The sequence below is a fragment of the Pleurodeles waltl genome, chromosome 2_2 (assembly GCF_031143425.1).
Source record: "Pleurodeles waltl isolate 20211129_DDA chromosome 2_2, aPleWal1.hap1.20221129, whole genome shotgun sequence".
Lineage (NCBI taxonomy): Eukaryota > Metazoa > Chordata > Amphibia > Caudata > Salamandridae > Pleurodeles > Pleurodeles waltl.
This window is the reverse complement of record NC_090439.1, coordinates 816,779,095-816,799,927: the sequence shown is the minus strand read 5'-3', so window position 1 is coordinate 816,799,927 and position 20,833 is coordinate 816,779,095.

Here is a 20,833-nt window from a genome sequence, read left to right as displayed (position 1 = left end):
CTATTGGCACAACAATTCAAGGGATTCAGTCCACAGGTATAAAGCGCTCTTGGCACGACAATCAAAGCGCTTCAATTCACAGGAGTAAAAGGTTCTTGGCACAACAAATCAAAGTGATTCAGGCCACTTGAGTAAAAGCGCTTTCTGGTATTATAAGTAAAGTGCTTCAAGTTCAATGAGTAAAAACTTTTAGGCCTATATAGTTGTGATTGTGAAAGTGTTTTTGGAGATAAGCAAATCATAGTTTTCCTTGTTCTTTGAAAAGCTTATGATGTGAAAAGCATATTTAATTCTTTGAGATTCTCTAGGTCATGATCAAAGGTTTATGTTGTGAATGCATAGATGTTACGGGATTGATATTCTGCGTATAATCTTAGTCCAACGCTCTTGCTATCTCTTGATTCTGAGGTCGTAGTTTACACTTGTTCCATGTTTCAAAAAAGGGGCTTTGCCCTCATTTCAAAATGGGTCTCGGAGACGCATTTAGTCAAGAGTCTATTGATAAGTTACACATTTCTATGAATAAGTAAATGCATATTTGTTCTAACCTTTTCTTTTCAGATCTCTCTCCCTGCTGTTTCCTACCCTAATTCCCTTCCCCCGACTGGCTTCATCATTACTCTGTGCTATAATTGCTTTCTGAGTTGGTGACGCTGGAAGGTGGGCCTTTTGTTCAGCGACGTGCAGATCCCTAAGAAAGGGCACTGTGACATGGCTGTAACATTGGTTGTCCTCTTTGCGACTGGAGGTGGTGTCTGGAGGGCTACCAGGACATCTTGGAGAGTCTGTTGGCTGATGGTTTTCATCTGGTCACCCAGGTCATCAGAGAACTTCAGGACAGGAAGATCAGCAGGAGAGCCATCATCCTCTGCAATGAGAGAGTGTAAAATCAATCTTTCTATGTTATGGCAGTTGACATGTCATGTCATCGAATTGCTATTGGAGGCTCAGTGACAACTTTCACCCCAAACACTGTTCTTGTACATTATGGGTGCAATTTATCAGCCCTTTGCCCCACCTGAGTGTCACGTAAAGGGAATCTTAGGTGGTGCAATAGGCTGCATCATATTTACAAGGTGTGCTGTATTCCCTTTTGGTGGCTTGACACCATCTTGTTATTGTGGCCCCTTCCCATGCAACAATTTGCATGGTAGGGCCTTGTAATGTCTGTTAGGGTGGTCAAACCACATCAACACACATATTGCAGTTTGCCCCTGTCCCCGTTTTACGTGTTTTCATACTCCAGGGTGGCACCAAATCCTTACAACACCCCAGTGATGGCATTACCAAGATGCAATATTGCAGTTTACTTTGATTGCTCCTCATGTTGATGTATGTGTATATGTGCTACATTCCACAGCCCACATGGACCTAGAAGATTGCCATTTCAGTTTCTGGTTGTGCTGGAAGGTGCTCCTCCTACATTACTATTGTAATTTTGCTGAGCTAGAGGCCAACATCCACAGCTAGGCACTTTGCAAAAAACAGCTCTGTTTTCTTTGTGAAAATGTGATGTGTCCACGTTGTGTTTTGGGGCATTTCTTGTTGCGGGCGCTAGGCCTACCCACGCACATGAGGTACCATTTTTATCGGGAGACTTGGGGAAACACAGAATAGCAAAACAAGTGTTATTGCCCCTTGTCATTCTCTTTTTCCTTCCAAATGTAAGACAGTGTGTAAAAAAGGCGTTTATTTGAGAAATGCACTGTAATTCACATGCTAGCATGGGCCCCCCGGAATTCCGAGATGTGAAAAAAAACACTGCTTTTCAACACCTTATCCTGTGGCCATTTTGGAAATACAAAGGTTTTCTTGATACCTATTTTACACTTTTTATATTTCAGCAAATGAATTACTGTATACCTGGAATAGAATGAAAACCCATTGCAAGGTGCAGCTTATTTATTGGCTCTGGATACCTAGGGTTCTTGATGAACCTACAAGCCCCATATATCCCGACAACCAGGAGAGTCCAGTGGACGTAATGGTATATTGCTTTAAAAAATCTGACATCGCAGGAAAAAGTTACAGAGTAAAACGTGGAGAAAAATGGCTGTTTCTGTTACCTCAATTTCAATATTCTTTTATTTCAGCTGTTATTTTCTGTAGGAAACACTTGTAGGATCTACACAAATGACTCCTTGCTGAATTCAGAATTTTGTCTACTTTTCAGAAATGTTTAGCTTTCTGGGATCCAGCATTGGTTTCTCACCCATTTCTGTCACTAACTGGAAGTAGGCTGAAAGCACAGAAAATAGTAAAATGGGGTATGTCCCAGTAAAATGTCAAAATTGTGTTGAAAAATTGGGTTTTCTAATTCAAGTCTGCCTGTTCCTGAAAGCTGGGAAGATGGTGATTTTACCACTGCAAACCCTTTGTTGATGCCATTTTCAGGGGAAAAACCACGAGCCTTCTTCTGCAGCCATTTTTCCCATTTCTTTTAAAAACTAACTTTTCGCTATATTTTGGCTAATTACTTGGTCTCCTTCATGGGAATCCACAAAGTCTGGGTACCTCTAGAATCCGTAGGATGTTGGAAAAAAGGACGTTAATTTGGCATGGGGAGCTTATGTGGAGAAAATGTTATGAGGGCCTAAGCGAGAACTGCCCCAAACAGCCAAAAAAAGGCTCGACACAGGAGGGGAATAGCCCTGGCATCGAAGGGGTTAGAATGTGCAAGACACTACAACCTGTTTGTAAAAAAAAATATTTTTGTACTTTTGTAAAGCTATATTGATACTTGAATGTTTGCTGAATTTGTGATATTTCTTGATGACTATGGGCCTCATTTAGAACACGGCGGATGGGTTACACTGTTACAATGGTGATGAATGTCCCATCCGCCGAAATCTAAATCCCACAGTACTTTATGGGATTTAGATTTCGGAAGACGGGATATCCATCACTGTTGTGATTGACTAACCCTTCCGCTGAAGTTCTAAATCAGGCACAATTTCTTAATATGATGAGTAAGGGAGAGGTATGTGTTTTGAAAATTTGTTGTCTTTGATTTGGGACTAAAACAATAAAGGTCTGTCAGTCTGTCCGCATTAGAATAATGAAAGATAGGGGAAATAACATAACCTTCTAACCTATACCAAGCAGATTGCATGCATCACTTTGATGACTATTCATAGGCCACTATGCTCTATTAGGATTATAACTTATGAACTGCAAGTAACAAAAAGATATTTGTGAGAAAAGCAGTTACTCGCTGAGCTATCCACATAAAATACAGTTCTGTGATCTGCATAGTACATGTTCTTTGCATATTAACCCTCTGTGCTACTTTATGATGAGTCAAAATTGCCACTAGTCAAAAATCTGATTTCTTCCCAGCAGGAACATTAATCATCAGAGTAATCTTGCCATTTTTTTTGTTGCCAGAAAAACCTCTTGACACACAATGAACTCTGCAGCAGGTGCTTTTAAATGCATAAGTTATTTCTAAACACAGCACCCCCCCTCCTGAGTTTATCGCCAGGTGCAGGTGCACTGATCGCATTCCCTAAAGTCAGCCCTGATGAGAACTAGGTGTAGGAATCACGTTATCCATAGTAGTAGGCAGTATATTTTTGAGAGTCCAGCGTGTTTTGCCTGGAGAAGAATAAACCCAGGACTTTACACATGCATAAATATAACATATTGGCTGGCTCTACTAATAAGAATGTATTTCTACCCAAATCCCTTTTAGCAACATTAGAATAATGAAAAGCATGACGTTCTAACCTATACCATGGAGTTTGCATGCAGCTCTTTGATGGCACGTCAAAGGTCACTGTGCTCCATTAAGATTGTGTTTTCGATTAAGATTGTACCTTAGAAACAGCAAGTAACAAGAGGATCCCTGTGACAAAAGCATAAACCCACTGAGCTATCTATATAAAATGCAGTTCTGAGATCTGCATGGTACATGTTCTTTGCGGCACACATAATGACCCTCTACCCCACCTGAAAATTGACACTAGACAACATTCCGATTTCTCTCCAGCGGGAAGGTTAATCTCTAGAGTTATCTTAACACATTTATTGTTGTCCGAAAAACTGCTTGGCACCAAACGAACTCTGAGGCAGGTTCTTTAAACGCTTTAAACCCATAAGTTACTTACTAAATGCAGCGTCATCCTTCTTCTCTAGTTCAGTGCTGCACTGGTTGCACCGCACTAAAGCTGGCCCTGTTACTTTTCATCATCCCACTGCACCACAGTAGTTGGCGAACACATTCCCCTCCAGTGATGAATCTGAATGTATGTTGTGGATTTTCAGCTTGCTTCCACAGAGCGCCATGGGAATTAGGCACCTACATAACTACGCAGAGAGAACAGGGAGTTATTTACTAATGTTTTTAGCTGGCGCTCGTGTGGTGCAAAGTCGCATAAAGCATTTAATTGAATGGCTTACCATTAAAAAGGCAAGTGGTCGCAGTCAAAAAGTGTGCGGAGCCATGCGCGCTGCCACGCAACACTTAATTAATCTATGTCTTTATTATTGCGGGGTACTTTAAAATAATCACTATTCACAATTGGCTCTACCTGTATTCTCTTCAGATAAATATATATTCAAAGAGTATAGAATGCTGTTGAGAGAAACGATGATGTGTAAAGATTAATTTAAGAAATAATAGGTCTTTTAGAGAAGCTGATATCATTACTTCAAATGTTAAATAATTTTCCTGCTAATGTGATACAAAGAAATAGGACTCATCTGTTTGCCTTTAACGACAATAAAACATAAACAAGCCTTTTCCTTTTTCAAAATAGCTTTTTCTATGCCTTAGCTAATGGAACACTCATTGACTTGGAAAATTGCATCACTTTCCTTCACATGCTTCAATTCTCAAGGCCGAAATGAACCCTGACACCCACCTTGAACTGTGTTACCACCGTCACACATGAGGTGATTGTGCATTTTGCAGCATTTATTTTTTCATGAAATACTTAATTCACTTAAATGTGTTTTATGACTGTTGCTGATCAAATATATACATATTCATAATATTTCCTTGGTATTTGCACACGGATTGAATCTGTATTCCGAAATATTTCGCCTGTCATTAAACTACATAAAACAGTTGTTGAAATCAGTTTAAAGTTCAGAGTTGGTCCACAGACAAACCAGTGTCCTCTGCATCTTGTTTGAACAGAGGCGTAATCGCAGGCCCTGCTGCCCCTGTGGCGAGGTCGTGCTCCCATCTCTGCAGGGGGCCGCCAACTTTTCAAGGTGGCTCCTTTCAGCTGAAGGGAAATGAATGCCGTAAGATATGGGAGACTCAGCTGCCCCTGATCACATTCTGCAGGAGGGCCACATTATTTTACGTTACGCCACTGTGGTTGGATGCTGTTTAAAGATATGAACAAGATCATAGATCGCACATAAGCACTGTTGAAGCTGGCACCATTTGAGGTCTCTACTCCTTGAGCTCCATGAGTGCCTAGAAGCTCCTCATCAGAGCCTGTTTATGGGTCAGCCTGCATGTATCATCTACTGCAGTGCTTTTAACATTTTAACTTCTGTGGACCCCCAGTTGATCATTATTGAAATCCAGGGAGCTCCAGTGATTCATTACTAAAATCTGGGGATCCCACTGAGTTAGTATTGGAATTCAGGGACTCTTATTGAGTTGTTAGTAGAATCAGGGGGCCTCACAGTTTAATATATTTTATTATGAGGAAGATTAATACAGTACATATATTCAAGAATAGCAGTTCAATAATAAATAAAGTAATATTGATAAAACTGTTCATGACAACTCCAATATAACGTGTTCACATAAAATGTACTCAATATATTAACTGTATGTGAGACGAATTATAGCAATGTAAAGATAGGAAGGAATTTTGAGGAAAGGAGAAAAGAGTGAGAAATAAAGGAAAGCAAGAAAGAAAAGATAAGTAAAAACTGTATGACGACGGTGTGTACAGCTGCTTAGCACACAGGGGGAGGGGGAGGAAAAAGACAGTGACACACACACACAACACACACACCCTCACCCCCAACACCATACACACAATCAGCTGCAGTAATAAAACATATTTACCCCATACCTCGGATGAATAATGCAAGGACAACAGGAATTTACTAAAGTGAGTGCAATAAGATCAACACAGTATAAATATGCAATGTAACTGGTATATACAAATGTACAGTTCAAGGGACACTGCCCAGTCCTCAGTATGCGTGGGCCACAGGGCCACAGGCCAAAGTACATGGCCCCACTGGTCACCAGCATCAACATGGAGAGAACACTGCAGGGGCATCAGTTGGAAAATAGGCAGGCACATCAGGGGGACGGGGAATGGGGGGAGCACCTCAGCCGTCAGATGGAACAAGACCACTGGTTCTGCAGGGGGGCAACATGCCCTGTGCGTGGTCCTAGAGAGTGCAAGGCCACATTCTTTCAAGGGGTGACTTGCCTACATGTTCTGGAGGGGGCAACATGCCTTGTGCTCGTTCCTGGGGAGTGCAAGGCCACAGTCTCTCAAGTGGGTGACTTGCCCACATGCTCTGTAGGGGGGCTGGCTCCTTGCTCTTCTTCGCCGCACCTGGGGCAGGCAACCTTTCCTTGAGGCTGCTTGGTGCAGGGTCCTTAACCCTCTGGACATGTGCCCTGGATCCTTTCCCACCACGAGTGGAGACTACTGGGCCTGTGAACTTGCTGGCTAAGATGTTTGCCTAGGTTTTTGCCACCCTGACCAGACGTGAAAGACAGGGGTGGAGGGGTAGGACAGAGGTCAATGGTGGGGCCGAAAAGCTTCTTAGGGACATTGGGGCGGGAAGAGGGAGAAGGTTTGGGAGTGGAGGAAGAGGGAGTCGTTGTAGGCGGTGTCTGTCTGCTGAGTTTGGGTGCAGGTTCATGGGTTGGATGCTGTTGTGAGGTGGATGGCTGTTGGGTGTCTGAGTGCTTGCGTTTGTGTACTTTAGGGGGGAACAGACACAGTGGGAGAGGACACAGGGGACGTGTGCATGGCTGTTGTGGAGATGTCTGCCAGTGAGGTGTGTGTTCTGCTAGGTGTGGTGGTGATGCTGGAAGTAGGTGAGGATATAGTGCATGCAAGTGTAAGTATGAACGGAACTGGGAGGGAGGTGGAGGAGAAGGGGGACACAGTGGAAAATGTGGATGTTGGTATGTCTGCACCTGTATGGTTTTTGTGTGAGTGCCTGTGTGATGATGTGTGATGCTTGTGTTTGCCTGTGCCACTCTTGTATATGGTCTTGTGTGCATGCTCGTCTGCCTGTGTGCTTAAGATAGGTTGGGGTTGAGGGGAATGGGATTGGGAAGAGGAAGTTGGAGAGGGGGGTCGAGACAGGGACAATGGCTGCGATCAGAGAGGAGGCCAGAGCCTGGATCGATCTCACTTGGGCCGCCAAGCCAGTGTTAATGCCCTCCAGGAATGCATTAGTCTGTTGCATCTGGGCTGCCAGCCCCTGGATGGCATTCACAATGGTTGACTGCCCTACAGAGATAGACTCCTCACTCAGGGCAGCAGGGCTAACTGGGGCAGGGCCTGAGGTGCCTGGGGCGAAGGACATGCTCACTCTCCTAGGTGAGCGGGCATGGGTAACTCGATGAGGGGCCGCTGGGAGGGAGGTGCAGGTACAGGGGGTGGCGGCTCTACCTGTAGCTGGGGTGGTCACAGAGGTGTCCGCCACCACCAGGGAGCTTCCATCAGAAGAGGTATCTCTGTCCAAACTGTCCCCTCTATTCTCTGCCGTAGTGCTCCCCTCACCCTCCGTCCCACTGGTGCCCTCACCGTCTGTGGACTCTGCTTCCTGGGTCCTGTGGGATGCAGCTCCCTCCATCGCCAGTGCCTCTGCTCCTCTGTCAGGACAGGGTGACAAAACGAAAAGGGGGGGAAGAGACAAAGGTCAATGGTTGCACCAACACCACTGTTGGAGTACACACCACTCTCACACACAGGGAAAAGCCCTACGCACTATGCATCGCACTACCAGTTATATTGCTAGCCACCAAGGCATGGGGAGGGGCACACACCGCCAAAAGCAGCACACCTGGGAGCCACGCAACCCTGACCAGTTGTGGATGCCTATGAGCTAGGTAGCAGGATTATCCCTTCAGGACCCTTGCCACTAGGCGATGCTGCTATGTCAGGCCTGGGCTAGGAGCACCCACTGACACACATCCCCCACTCAGATACCACCCTACCATGCTTAAGTTGTAATGATGGGCACTGTACTCACCCCCTTGTTTCTGCTGCGATGCCCTCATGAGCCCATCCAGCTCAGGATAAGCCACTGCCAGTTTGCGGGCCATCAAGGGGGTCATGGTTCGACGGGCACCCCTTCCTCGTTGGGAGGCCATCCCGAGCTGGGCCTCGCCGTCTTCCGTGCCCAGCATCTCAGGTCCTCCCACCATTTACGACAGTGGGTTCTCGCCTGCGGTAGACCCTCAGGGTCCGCATATCCTTGGAGATGGCACGCCATATACCCTTCTTTTAATGGGCGCTGACCTGCAGAGGTAATACACAAAGGAAAATAGTATGAGTCAGACAGTCCTGCCTGTTACACGTTTGGCCCAACATACCCCTTCACATCACCACTTGCACACACATGGCCAGCACACAACCAATACGCCACCCAGGGGACATCCATCCACCCCCTTAGACAAGGCCTTCACACACACCACTCCATGCATTCATGCCACATGCATCGTGCCCACAGTGTACTCACCTGTTGGTCTGGAGGCCCATACAGCAGTCCAAACTGGAGTAGAACCCCATCCACCAGTCGCTCCATCTCCGTCAAGGTGAAGGCAGGGGCCCTTTCCCCAGTCACACGGGCCATCGTAGGTTCCAGACAGGTCACAGCAGCACATGCAGTGTAGGTCCTCTCCTGTTGAAGGTCAGGTAGCACGTGAATGAAAAGATAAAAGATGGCGGTCATGTCCGTGGCGGTGCATACTGTCACAACAGGCGTTCATCACCATTGGCCACAGTAACAGATAGGGCCCAATTTTAACCAATGAGGAGTTTCGAAGCGGTTCCCGACCGCCTCCAGCAATGGTGCACAACGTCAGTGGAATTACCTCACTTCCACCTGTCCCTCCGCACAGGACAGGCAGATGTCATTTCAGGGGACGGGGGGGCAGGTCCTTGATAATAACTGCATCACAATTAAAATTTGGGCATACGGGACAAATCCCACTTACCCATTAAAAATTGACATCATGCATTGTACTGTTGTGGCTCCAATGTTCAGTTTGTGACCGGCTCCTCACTCTTTTGTACCTTAGACTGCTACCGCTGTGGATGAATAGGAGGTGGAGACATACCCCCGTGTACAGACCTCTGGTGGACTTGGTAACACTAGAGGACAGGCACATCATCCTCACCTATAGACTTGACAGGGTCACAGTCACAGAGCTGTGTGCCCATTTGGAGCCTGACCTGATATCTGCTATCCGTCACCCCACTTGGATCCCCCCTCTTGTGCAAGTTCTATCAGTGCTCCATTTCCTGGTGACTGGTTCTTTCCAAGTGACAGTGGGCTTGTCAGCAGGAATGTCTCAGCCAATCTTCTCAATAATGCTGACCAGAGTGTTGTCTGCCCTGATTAAACACATGTGTAGCTACGCTGTTTACCCACAGGTGGAGGATTTGGCCATAATAAAGACTGACTTCTATGCAATGGGACATATCCCCAACATAATTGGGGCGATTGATGGTACACATATTTCATTTGTCCCCCCCTGTCAAAATGAACAGGTGTTCAGAAATCGTTAGAGTTTCCAATCCATGATTGTACAGATGATGTGCTTGGCGGACCAGTACATCTCCCATGTCAATGGAAAGTATCCTGGGTCGGTGCATGATGCCTTTATCCTGAGGAATCGCAGCATCGCAAATTTGATGGCCCAACTACAGAGGCACAGGGTTTGGCTAATTGATGAGCCCTGGTTCCCACCCAGTAGATGTTGGTGTATGGGTATTGTGCAGGATATATGGGATAGTGTGTGGCTAAATGATGTCCCTCGATATTTGCAGGTTACTCTGGTTACCCCAACCTATCATGGCTACTGACCCCTGTGAGGAATGCCATGACAAGGGCAGAAGAATGTTACAATGAGGCACATGGGTGAACAAGAAGGATAATCGAAAGAAAATATGGCCTCCTGAAGGCCAGGTTCAGGTGCCTCCATCTAACAGTTGGATCTCGTGCTACTGACCCAAGAAGGCCTGCCAGATAATCGTGGTTTGCTGCATGTTGCACAACCTTGCCTTGAGATGCCATGTGCCTTTTCTGCAGTAGGAGGAGGATGGAGATGCCCGTGTGGCAGCAGTGGACCCTGTGGACAGTGAGGATGAGGAGACAGAGTATGAGGATGAGGACAACAGAACAGCAGTGATACGACAGTACTTCCAATGACACTCAGGTAAGACAGTGTTATTTCAGATTTCATTGTCATTATTTTTAATATCGTTGGCACTGGCATGCTGTTATTTCCCACTTCTATACCCGCTCACTGTACCATTTGGCAATTCATTTTGCAGATGTTGGTGCCCCACTAGCTCTCCTGGTGTGATCACTGCAGCCAACTACAGGTCTTTCCTATGTGCACAATTACTGTACAGTTGAATTGAAATGTTTGAACCTGGTTAAGCGAATACATACTTTAAAAATGTAACGTACGCCATACTTGTATTTGTTCCAAGGGTGTTTATTGAAGTGCTAGGAAGAAGAGGGGCAAGTGCATTGGGATGGGTTGATGATGAAGGAAAGCCCAGGGTATTGTTCCAGTCTATTTGTAGCACAGGTGCATTGTCCAAGGGGACATAGGAAGGAGAGCAATGGCAGTTGCCAAGGGTGACAATCAGGAGAGTCTCATTTCCTGGCGGGGTCTTGGCAATAGTCTATGGCTTCTGCCTGGATCGCATGGAACATTTGCGGGGTGGTTGTCCTTCTGCAGGGGGAGGGGTGCTGGTGGCCTGTGAGTCAAGTGGTGGGGCCTCCTGTCCACTAGCGGCAGGCCCTGGAACCCTAAGAAGGAGCAATTCATTCCTTTAATATAAACAAACCCAGACAAATCCATGTGCAAACCCTATGCAGGGGGAAGCCGCACTACTCATGTAGACTGTCTACATAAACATAGGCTGAAAAATAAATTGGAGCCAATGGGCCTATCAGAATAGCTCTGCTAAAAACGAAGCTGAAATCAGCAGACATCACATTAACTACAAATGGCCTCAAAATGCCAAAATGCTATACTGAATATGAGTTAGCCCCCTGGAGACTGCTCTCATGTCTCCAGGGGCCCTTTTTTCCTTGGATGTCAACTATTGCAGATAAGATGTCAATGGATTACGCAGGTGCCATGCTTTTGGTGTACACAGAAATGGTTGGTATGAGATCAATGGTTTTGAAAAATCACCTTGCATTAGACATCTTATTGGCAAAAGAAGGTGGATTTTGCAAAGTTTTACAGGTGCAACATTGTTACAAATACATTCCAGATAATAGTAAGGAGATAAGGATATTTATATCAAACAAGACAAATCTGAAAAAATTACCTAAAAGACCTGAAGGAGACAAATATCTGGGAAACAATAGGTAAAGGATTTTCAAATGTTGGATCATGGTTTGGGGATCTAGGGCAGGGAACTGTGAGAATGATCCTGAGACCTTTGTTGATTGTGACTTGGATTTTACAAGTTACTCAGTTACTGGAAGATACAAAGTGCTAAGAATAAACAGAGGCAGAAAGAGATTGAAATGGAGAAAATGAAGAGTACTTATTACAGCAACCTTAAAAGAACTGAGAAATTCAGTAGCCCAAAGCCCTCACGTTGTAAATCAGAATGTTCTTTCTGTGACGGCATAATTTGCCGTCAGAGGAGGGATTGTTGGAGCGTAAGTTTTAGTAATGCTTTAGTGGCACAGAAGTCAGCCCTATGCGAGTTTGTATTTGCATTTAAAAGTTCAACTTGGACAGCTGCAGTTTTTTTTAAATGTACATGTTTTGATTTATGGTGGACAGTGTGCCAACTGTGGCAGATGTGCCTACTAGAAGTGATAAAAATGCTAAAATGATTTAACAATGTTAAAATATATTAATCATTAGAATGAATTATTATGAGTAGAAATTAATATAATTTATGATGATTTAAAATTATTAGTTTAAAGTAACGTGTGCCGAAAATAAATGTACATCTCTTTTATATTTACTGTAATGCATTAACAAAGATTGCAATTAATAATGAAATGCTTTTGCATATTTTTATGATATAGTATTAATGATGAATTTATACATTTGATATTTTGCATGTTTTATTAATGATGATATTAATGCATGGAACTTTTGTGTTAGCATAACTAGGCCTGAAGTTTTCATATTGCAGTAACATGAAATGTTGAGTCATATTTTCCCCTCTAACATGAGTTTTTCCATCATTCCATTATTTTACATGATTAGAAAAGAGTTCTTTTGTATTATGTGTACGCTTTTCCCCTATTGACTTTGAATATGGTAAATTGAGAGGTGAATATTTGAAATCAAGACAGACCCTCTTGTTTAACTGTTTGGTCTCACGAGAACCATTGGAACTTTTGTGAGCCATGGGAAGATGTTAGAATGTATCAAGTAATAAGCAAAGTCACTAGTCATCGCAGGTGTCACAGGGAAGGAGAGATGACTTCACCCACGCCTGGGAATCTTCATCGCTTTCGCAAATTCAGCTTGTGTTTAATTCTCTTTGGATATTGTCCTTTTGTGTAATGTGGACTCATCTAACTGACCAATTGAACTATTTTGCATATTCCAAAATAGGGAAGGGCTTGTACGTTTCAGTGTCAATCCAAAATTTTAACTGTTAACTTTTTCCCTTAGAGCTTTTCTGTATTTCATGTGCAGCCTGTGTTCTGCACATTCCCCTCAGTGGTGTTTCTAATGGACTTCGCAGAAGATTCCTTGCTTGGTTTACAAATTTTATGCTGATCCCAGGAGAGGTCTATTCAAATGAAATGCTAATTGTTGCCCTTGGCTGGATTTGTGTATTAGAGTTACCATGTTGACATCAGCCAATTTTTTTAATTTTTTTAGTGAGGCTAATCTAGTCAGAGATAGATGACTTTTCCAAAATATTTTTGTCTAGATTTTCCCCACACATGCTTGTCCTAATTTGTGATAGTAGTATATTTTCCCTACACCTTTAATTTGATATTTTAATTTGTGAACGTGGCTTGACTAATGTCATCAACAAATGATTTGAAATCTGTTTCTCTTGCACAAATTGTTTCTTTGCTAATTTGTGTAATTCTTTTCGAAAGCCTAATGGTGTTGAAATTGAGCAGAGAAAATGTGTTTAGCAGATTTGGTCAACCTATGTTTTTCCTCCCTTTTTATAACTTGATCTTACACACGATTTATGTCACATTAGCTCTGTGGTTATAATAAAGAGTTGGAATTTTTTACAGATTGTAGTTTTGTTCCAGTGGCCCCATTGGTCATGGTGTTTAAATTAATTATATTGCTTGAGATTGGAATGATTGGATGCAGTTAGCTACACTCCTCACTAGGTCTAAAGATCCCATCGACCTCGAGGAAAGCCTTTTCGAATCCTGACCAGGGGGGAGAAAATGCATTACGAAATGTGTCCTTGTGAAGTGTAACTGATGCTCAACAAAAGTGTTCCACCTTTGGGTCGAGTTTGCGCAATATAAAACTGCTGGAAAAAAAGCTGACTGTGTATGGCTTCTTGTAGGCTGTGTGTTGCCATGGATGGGTTCATGAATGTCAATTCACCGAAAGGCCAGGGATAGCGGAGATACAATATCCAACCTTTACGTTCACTCACACACACATGCTTACATATGTATACCCGACCACACATGCAAACACTCTCTCTTACATTAATGCACTCTCATATGCACACATGCACACAACATACATTTAAAAGCATTTGTTACTTACCTCAGCTGTCAGGAAGTTTTACATTCCAGCTAATTGGACTCCATTTTTTTATATAATAATGGTGAATATTATTGTTCACTATTACTGTAAATTAAACATTGAAAAACAAGTGAATTTGAGCTCCAAACGATTTCCGTAAGGGAGAGTTGCCCCATTGGTCCTGGCACTGATTTTGCCACCTCTGAGGCCAGAGGTAGCAAATGCAGTACCAGGGTTCGCAAGAGGCAAGCCAGGGGTCACAACCCCTAAATGACATTTATGGGAGGCATAATACTACTTGGGCTTATTTAGCCTCAACACAAACTACATTACATTTCCAGTAATGCGGGCATTTATGAGGCCAGCTTTGGAGGCATACCTTTCATGCTGTTCTAGATATTTATATTTCATCAGCGTTCCAGCACAAACACACTTTATACACCACGTGGAGCTTCATTTAAATGCAAAACATTATTATACCATTTCTTCCACACAGGTCCATCTGTGATCTTGGGCTAGTTTTGCAGTAATCTAAAGTCCAGATTGGCTCCTGGACATGGTGAAATTGGCTGATGTCCATATGCCGACCATGCCAGTCAATCACTGTCGTTATACATGGATACATGAAAATCCCCCAGGGAAAGAATTTGTTTTGGTCCCTTTTGAGTGACAATTTGTATAGTGTTATCTCTTTTCTACTTTGACAATTGCTTTTAAGTTACCTTAATGTTTATACCAACATAATACTTTGCTTAAATGCAGTATCTATTTCTTGTTTTTGTATGCGTCACTCTTGGAACGCAAAATGCTCTTTTGGTTAACATTGCTGTATAGACAAGTGAAAAAAAATTGTTTGCCTGTTCTACCTAATCTGTTTTGTTGGTGGACCTCAACACCCATATTACCTCAGAATGCTTCCCACACTGTCCTAATATCAACAATGGTGGCCCACAGATTCACCAGCACTCTAGTTACTTGTACATTGAGGGATGGTGACTCGTTGCAATGGAGATATTGCATATAGCATTCACCACATATTTGCCCGCTGAGATCACCAGTTTCTGATTTTGGAGTAGTTGTGTTCCCGATAGAGAACATGGGCATATGGTGTTTTTTGATCCAATAGTGTCTAATTTAGTCCATCAAATACGTTGTAACTTAAGAATTAGTCTAAGGAAGACAGAATCAAAGGTATTGATATTGCTATTCAAGGATTTAATATTATTAATTTATTACAGAAGATACTTAGTTTAACATTTCCAATACCAGGTTTGAATGGCATAAACCTTGACAAGTGTAAAAGAGGTGGGAGGGGTAAAGTTCAACGGGTATCTGTGGCATACACATTTTTTTCAAATGCCACACAGACTTGCCAACATTGTGGTGGCTGAAGGAGTTCATTGTCACCTCATTAGGATGTTAACAGAGTTATACATAAGGACGTTTGAGTTCATGCTCAGTGGAGGAGCACACATGAATATTCAATGTTGATTGTTGATTATGATTAGCAATGTCTGGCTGCCTGGACATACATCTCAGACCTGCCCAAATGCTTTGAAATACCCTATCTTTTTCACTTAAACTAAGGTGCTAATAGCTATCTTTACGTTTAATGAATGTGGACAACATCATCATGATTAATCCTTTTTATGAAGGATTTTATTGAACTATTGTTGTATCATACAACAGTATCATACAGAAAGTGAACATGTCCACGCGTATAATACCATTCTATCAAAATACAGTTCCCACACAGAAATACAACACCTAAACATAACATTACATTTCCAGTACCTCGAAGACACCACAATACATCTCATAATATTTTATGAAATAACATAGTACTAATAACCAGATCATTTCTGTTGGAAAATGGGTTATTGGTAAGGACAGGTAAGTACCTACACTTAGCAATAGGCCACTAACCTCAACTTAGGTCCAGTTAGGTCTCAATAAATTAAAACCCAGCTCAACCCTTGGTCGCTTGGCAACGAGCAACAAGGCTTAACTTAGGAGACATAAGTGTAAAGTATTTAAAAATCACAAAACAGTACATAAGTAAAACACAAAACACAATAAAAATCCAACACCAATTTAAAAGTAGATTACATTTGTATCCTTAAAATGACACACAAATGATTAAAATCGGATAAGGGGAACCGGAGATATGATTTTTTTAAAGAATTAATGCTTTTTAGTGCTTAGAAACAAATATCGCTAATCTGGTCACCTCGACCGAGTCAAAGACAAAGTTTGAGGCCGACCGTGATGAAGCCCTGCTCGGCTACAACTTGCAGGAGGCCTCAGTCAAAAGATTACCTTCGGACTTAGTCGTTTTCTTGAATTTTTTCTTCAGCGGGACCAAGTCACCACTCGGATACGCGTCATGGAAGCCATCAGTGGAGATTTTTACCTTTGGACTTAGGGACATATTTATACTCTGTTTGCGCAGGATTTGCTCCACTTTTTTCACGCAAATCCTGTGCAAACTTAACTCCACATTTATATTTTGGCGCTAGACATGTCTAGCACAAAAATATTGGAGTTAAAGTCATTTTTTTGCCTGTGGAAAACTACCTTGCATCAATGAGATGCAAGGTAGGTGTTCCCGGGCAAAAAATGACTCTAAGGCATTAGAGCCTTATTTATCCTCCTGTGCAAAAATCATGCACGGGAGGAAGAGGGCCTTAAATAATGGGGCTAACCCTGCTTAGCGCTAATATGTAACGCCTGGGTAGGGCCAGGCGTTAGGACATCCCCACCCACCTGCACCTACACCTGGAGGACACCTAAGGATGGGCGGACCCATCCCAGGTAAGTATTTGTAAAAAAAATTCAAAGTGCCATGGGGGCCTATCTCCTGTCTTTACTGAGACATGAGTCATGTCCATGGGGTTTTAACGTAAAAAAATGATGCTAGTCTGGCATTTTGTTTACCTCTGCCCGTACCAGCATCATCCTCTGATGCTAAACACCCTGTTTCCCTACGCCTTCTGCACCCGGCTAGTGTCCTTTTATATGATGCTAGCCGGATCTTACTGCCGGCTAGTGTCATACCATAAATATGCTGCCCGGCCAGCGTCTTGGTATGGCGCTAGCTGGCAGCACACTTTTTGATGCTGAACTGCGTTAGAACAGTTCAGCGTCAAAAAGTAAATAAATATGTGCCTTAGTCGTTTTTTCGAGATGAAAATCTTTCGACCAGGGCAAACCTGAATCTTGATCTGATGTATCTGGAGCCCTCTTCAGATACACTGCCTGGGAGGTCCCGTCAACTTCCTGAGTGTTCTGCATATCCTGATGAGTCTTCCTGGGTTAGAGTGGGGCGGGAGGAGCTGACATCTGCACCTGAAAGGGCTGTGCCTGTCCTCACACAATGCAGTCTCCAACCCCCTGAAGTGTGTCAGGGGCCAGCCCTGGGCAAGGCAGGATCTTGTGATCAACAGAGACTTTCCTTTGAAGTTTGCCTACCTCAAAGGCAGAAATATGTATAAGTAGTAGACAAAACCCCAGACCTTTTGAACACTTCTGAAATAAGAGGAACCTCTGCCAAGGAGAAGAGTTGAAGAGCTGGAGGAGGAGTACTACCCCTTTGCTGTGTGTGCTTTGCTGGGTTGGCTTGCAGTTGCTGCTTCTGCCTTAAAGAGGACAAAGACTGGACTTTGCTGTGTATCCTGTTTGTGAAGTTTCGGCGAGGGTTTGAAGTAGAGCTTGTCTTCTGTTGGAAGTCTCAGGGATATCAAAGATTTCAGCACTGGGAACTGTGTGTTTTGTGCTGTAACAGAAGAAAAACCACCTCAATGCCATAAGTGACGCCTCTGCCTATACCACGACCTGATGATGCTGCATGGAGCCATGCCCCCCTTCCCACTGCAACCCTGGCCTCACCGTCGCCGCCACCTGACGCTATCACCAAACCGCTGCTAGCACTGTGACCTGTGGACCCTGCACTCTGCATCACCTCGCTCACACTGCAGCCTTGTTATCCCCGACGACGCTGCTCTGCACTGACACCAATGCCGCTGCCTGCACCGTGGCCTGAGAACACTGCCCATGAGGTACACAGAGCACAATCCCATCCCGCACTGCAGCCCCAGTCTACCAATGCCAGTGCCATCAATTTAAGCCTCATCAACAGACACCCCTGTCTGCACCGTGAACCATGGGTACTGCACAGAGCCCACCCCGCATTGTACTGCCCCAATGGGCTACCGATAACAGCGCTTCATCATCAATGATGCCGCTGCCTGCACTGCGACTCAGAGACACTGTACGTTGCACAGCCCCACTTCACACTGCAGCCCTGGTCTTACTGACGCAGATGGATGCCATCAACGAGCTGCTGCCTGCACCGTTACTTGGGGGCACCGCACATCACTTCATCCTGCATCGCACTGCAGCCCCAATCCCATCAACGCCAGCACTCCTGACTTCATCATCAGCCCGGAGTTTGATCTTGTGACTTCAAGGACCCAACGATCCCTTCACTGACCTCCAGAACGGATGCCAGCGATGCTGCACTCTGGATCTCATATTGAGGATCATGCCACCTTACATTTCCAAGGTATTGTTTGAGGGTCTTCCCGACACCGTAGCTGGCCCTCCACCCTGTGGTCGGCCTCAACTGTTGGATTTGTTGTTCAGGACACCATGATAGCCCCAGCTACTGACTTCAAAGAACTGTATTTTTAAGTAATTCTTGCAAAATGCATATCTTTATTACTATACATTGGATTTTTCTAGTTTTGATCTTGTTTTACACAGATACATATTGGCTATTGTTCTAAAACAAGTGTGGTGTCCTTTTGTAGTGTTTGCACTGTATTACTGTGTGTTATGTGCAAATGCTTTACACAGTGCTTCTGAGATAAGCCTGACTGCTTGTGCCAAGCTACCAAGGGTGTGAGCAGGGGTTATCTGACCGGGGTATCCCCTTACCTTCCTTGGACAGGGTGTAAACTGACTCCCAACTAGAGGTCCCATTTATAACACACGCCCTATCACCTTCCCCAAACAAGCAGGTTCTCACATGTTTACCCAGCTATGGGACCTCCCGACCCTCAGCTTCACAAAACTCCTGCACTGTGTCTTGAAGTATACTGAGTGTTTGCAAATGTTTGGTCCATGAATATGTAGTTTTTAATGTTTCAGTTCCTACTTTCAGCCAAACTAATGTAACACAAAGTGCCTTAAGGATACCCAGTCCTTTATAGATGCACGCTCCTATGATATGAACTTTAAAGGCTTCCCACAGGGTGGCAACCTCTGCTAATGTCCCTTCATTCAGCTTGATGAACTCAACTATGGCTGTTCTGACCTCAGACCTGTGTCCCAAAGTTTCTGTACCTTTAGTCTCCAGCTGACATAAGGGGAGGGCAATGTGGATCCTCGAGTGTAAGACTGATCAGGGAGTGATTTGACAAAGTTCTAGGATAAATACTGGAGTCACAAACCATTGCCAATAAGGAGCAGGAGGCCAGAAGCATGTCAATGGGCACGTACTAGTCATGGACCGAAGAAAAATATGTACTGTCAAGATGTATTGGGTTTAAAGTCCTCCAGATGTCCACCATCCTCTGCACCTGCATTATATGTTGGAGAAACGCAGTAGCCTCATGGGATGCAAATGGGCTCCTAACAATCTATCAAGTTTATTAGATATTGGCAAATTAAAGTCAATCCCCCATAACATGGGACAATGGGGGTCGGCGGAACACTGGCGGTAATACCGCCAACAGGCTAGCGGTGTTCCGCCAGCATATTATGACCGTGGCGCATTCACCACGGTCATACCGCCGGTCCCGACAGTATACCACCAGGCTTCAGCCAGGCGATCATAATCCACCAGGGCAGCGCTGCAAGCTGCACTGCCCTGGGGATTATGAGTCCCCAACCGCCAGCCTGTCCACAGCGTTAAACAGCGCCATGGAAGGGCTGGCGCTAAGGGGGACTCGGGGTGCCCCTGGGGGCCCCTGCACTGCCCATGCATTTTGCATGGGCAGTGCAGGGGCCCCCAGGCACAGCCCCATTGCACATTTCACTGCCCGAATTATGGGCAGTGAAATGCGCGACGGGTGCTGCTGCACCTGCTGCACATCAACATTGCCGCCAGCTCGATTATGAGCCGGCTTCAATGTTGATGTGACTTTTCCGCTGGGCCAGCTGACGGAAATGCTGTTTCCGTCCGTTGGCCCAGCGGAAAAATCATAATGGGGGCCAGGATTACCGCCAGCATGTATGTAAGTATGTATGTTGGCTCCCCCGGCTTCGGTGGTCTTTTTACAAGACAGTCGAAGTCGTAATGAGGGCCAATGTCTGTATTCACTATATTTCAACATACCTTTATCAAACAAACTTGAGTCATCAATGTTCAAAAGCATATGCATTCATCAGTAGTAGTAGTAGTAGTAGCATTAAGTCATCCTGCTACCACCCCAAGACACCCAGCTGTGTCAGTGACAACCTCCTGGAGTGCAAATCTGAGATTTCCTTAATACAGATAACCATTTTGCATTAATGTGTACAGTATGAAGAAAAATAGGTGTATTTTGCCCATAGTGAGGTGAACGTGGACTGTCCAATGGCAGTATATGTATCTCCTGTGAAAAGGCTTCATCAATTTTATGCCTGTCCAGATAGGCCAGTACATGTCTAGCCTTACACATGTTATTAATACCACAGACATTCCACATGTTAGAAATTGGGTTACTGGTTTACTGGGGTGTCAGCCATGATCAAGCAGCAACCACAATCCTAGACAGGGCAAGGCACAAGCAAACATCAAATTAACTATGCTCAACCCTCTGGTAGCGTGGCATAGAGCAGTCAGGCTTAACATAGAGGCAATATATAATGAATTTGTGCAACACTTCAAACCGTATACCAGTAAAACACCACACAAAAAGACCCCATACTAGGTAAAGAAAATAA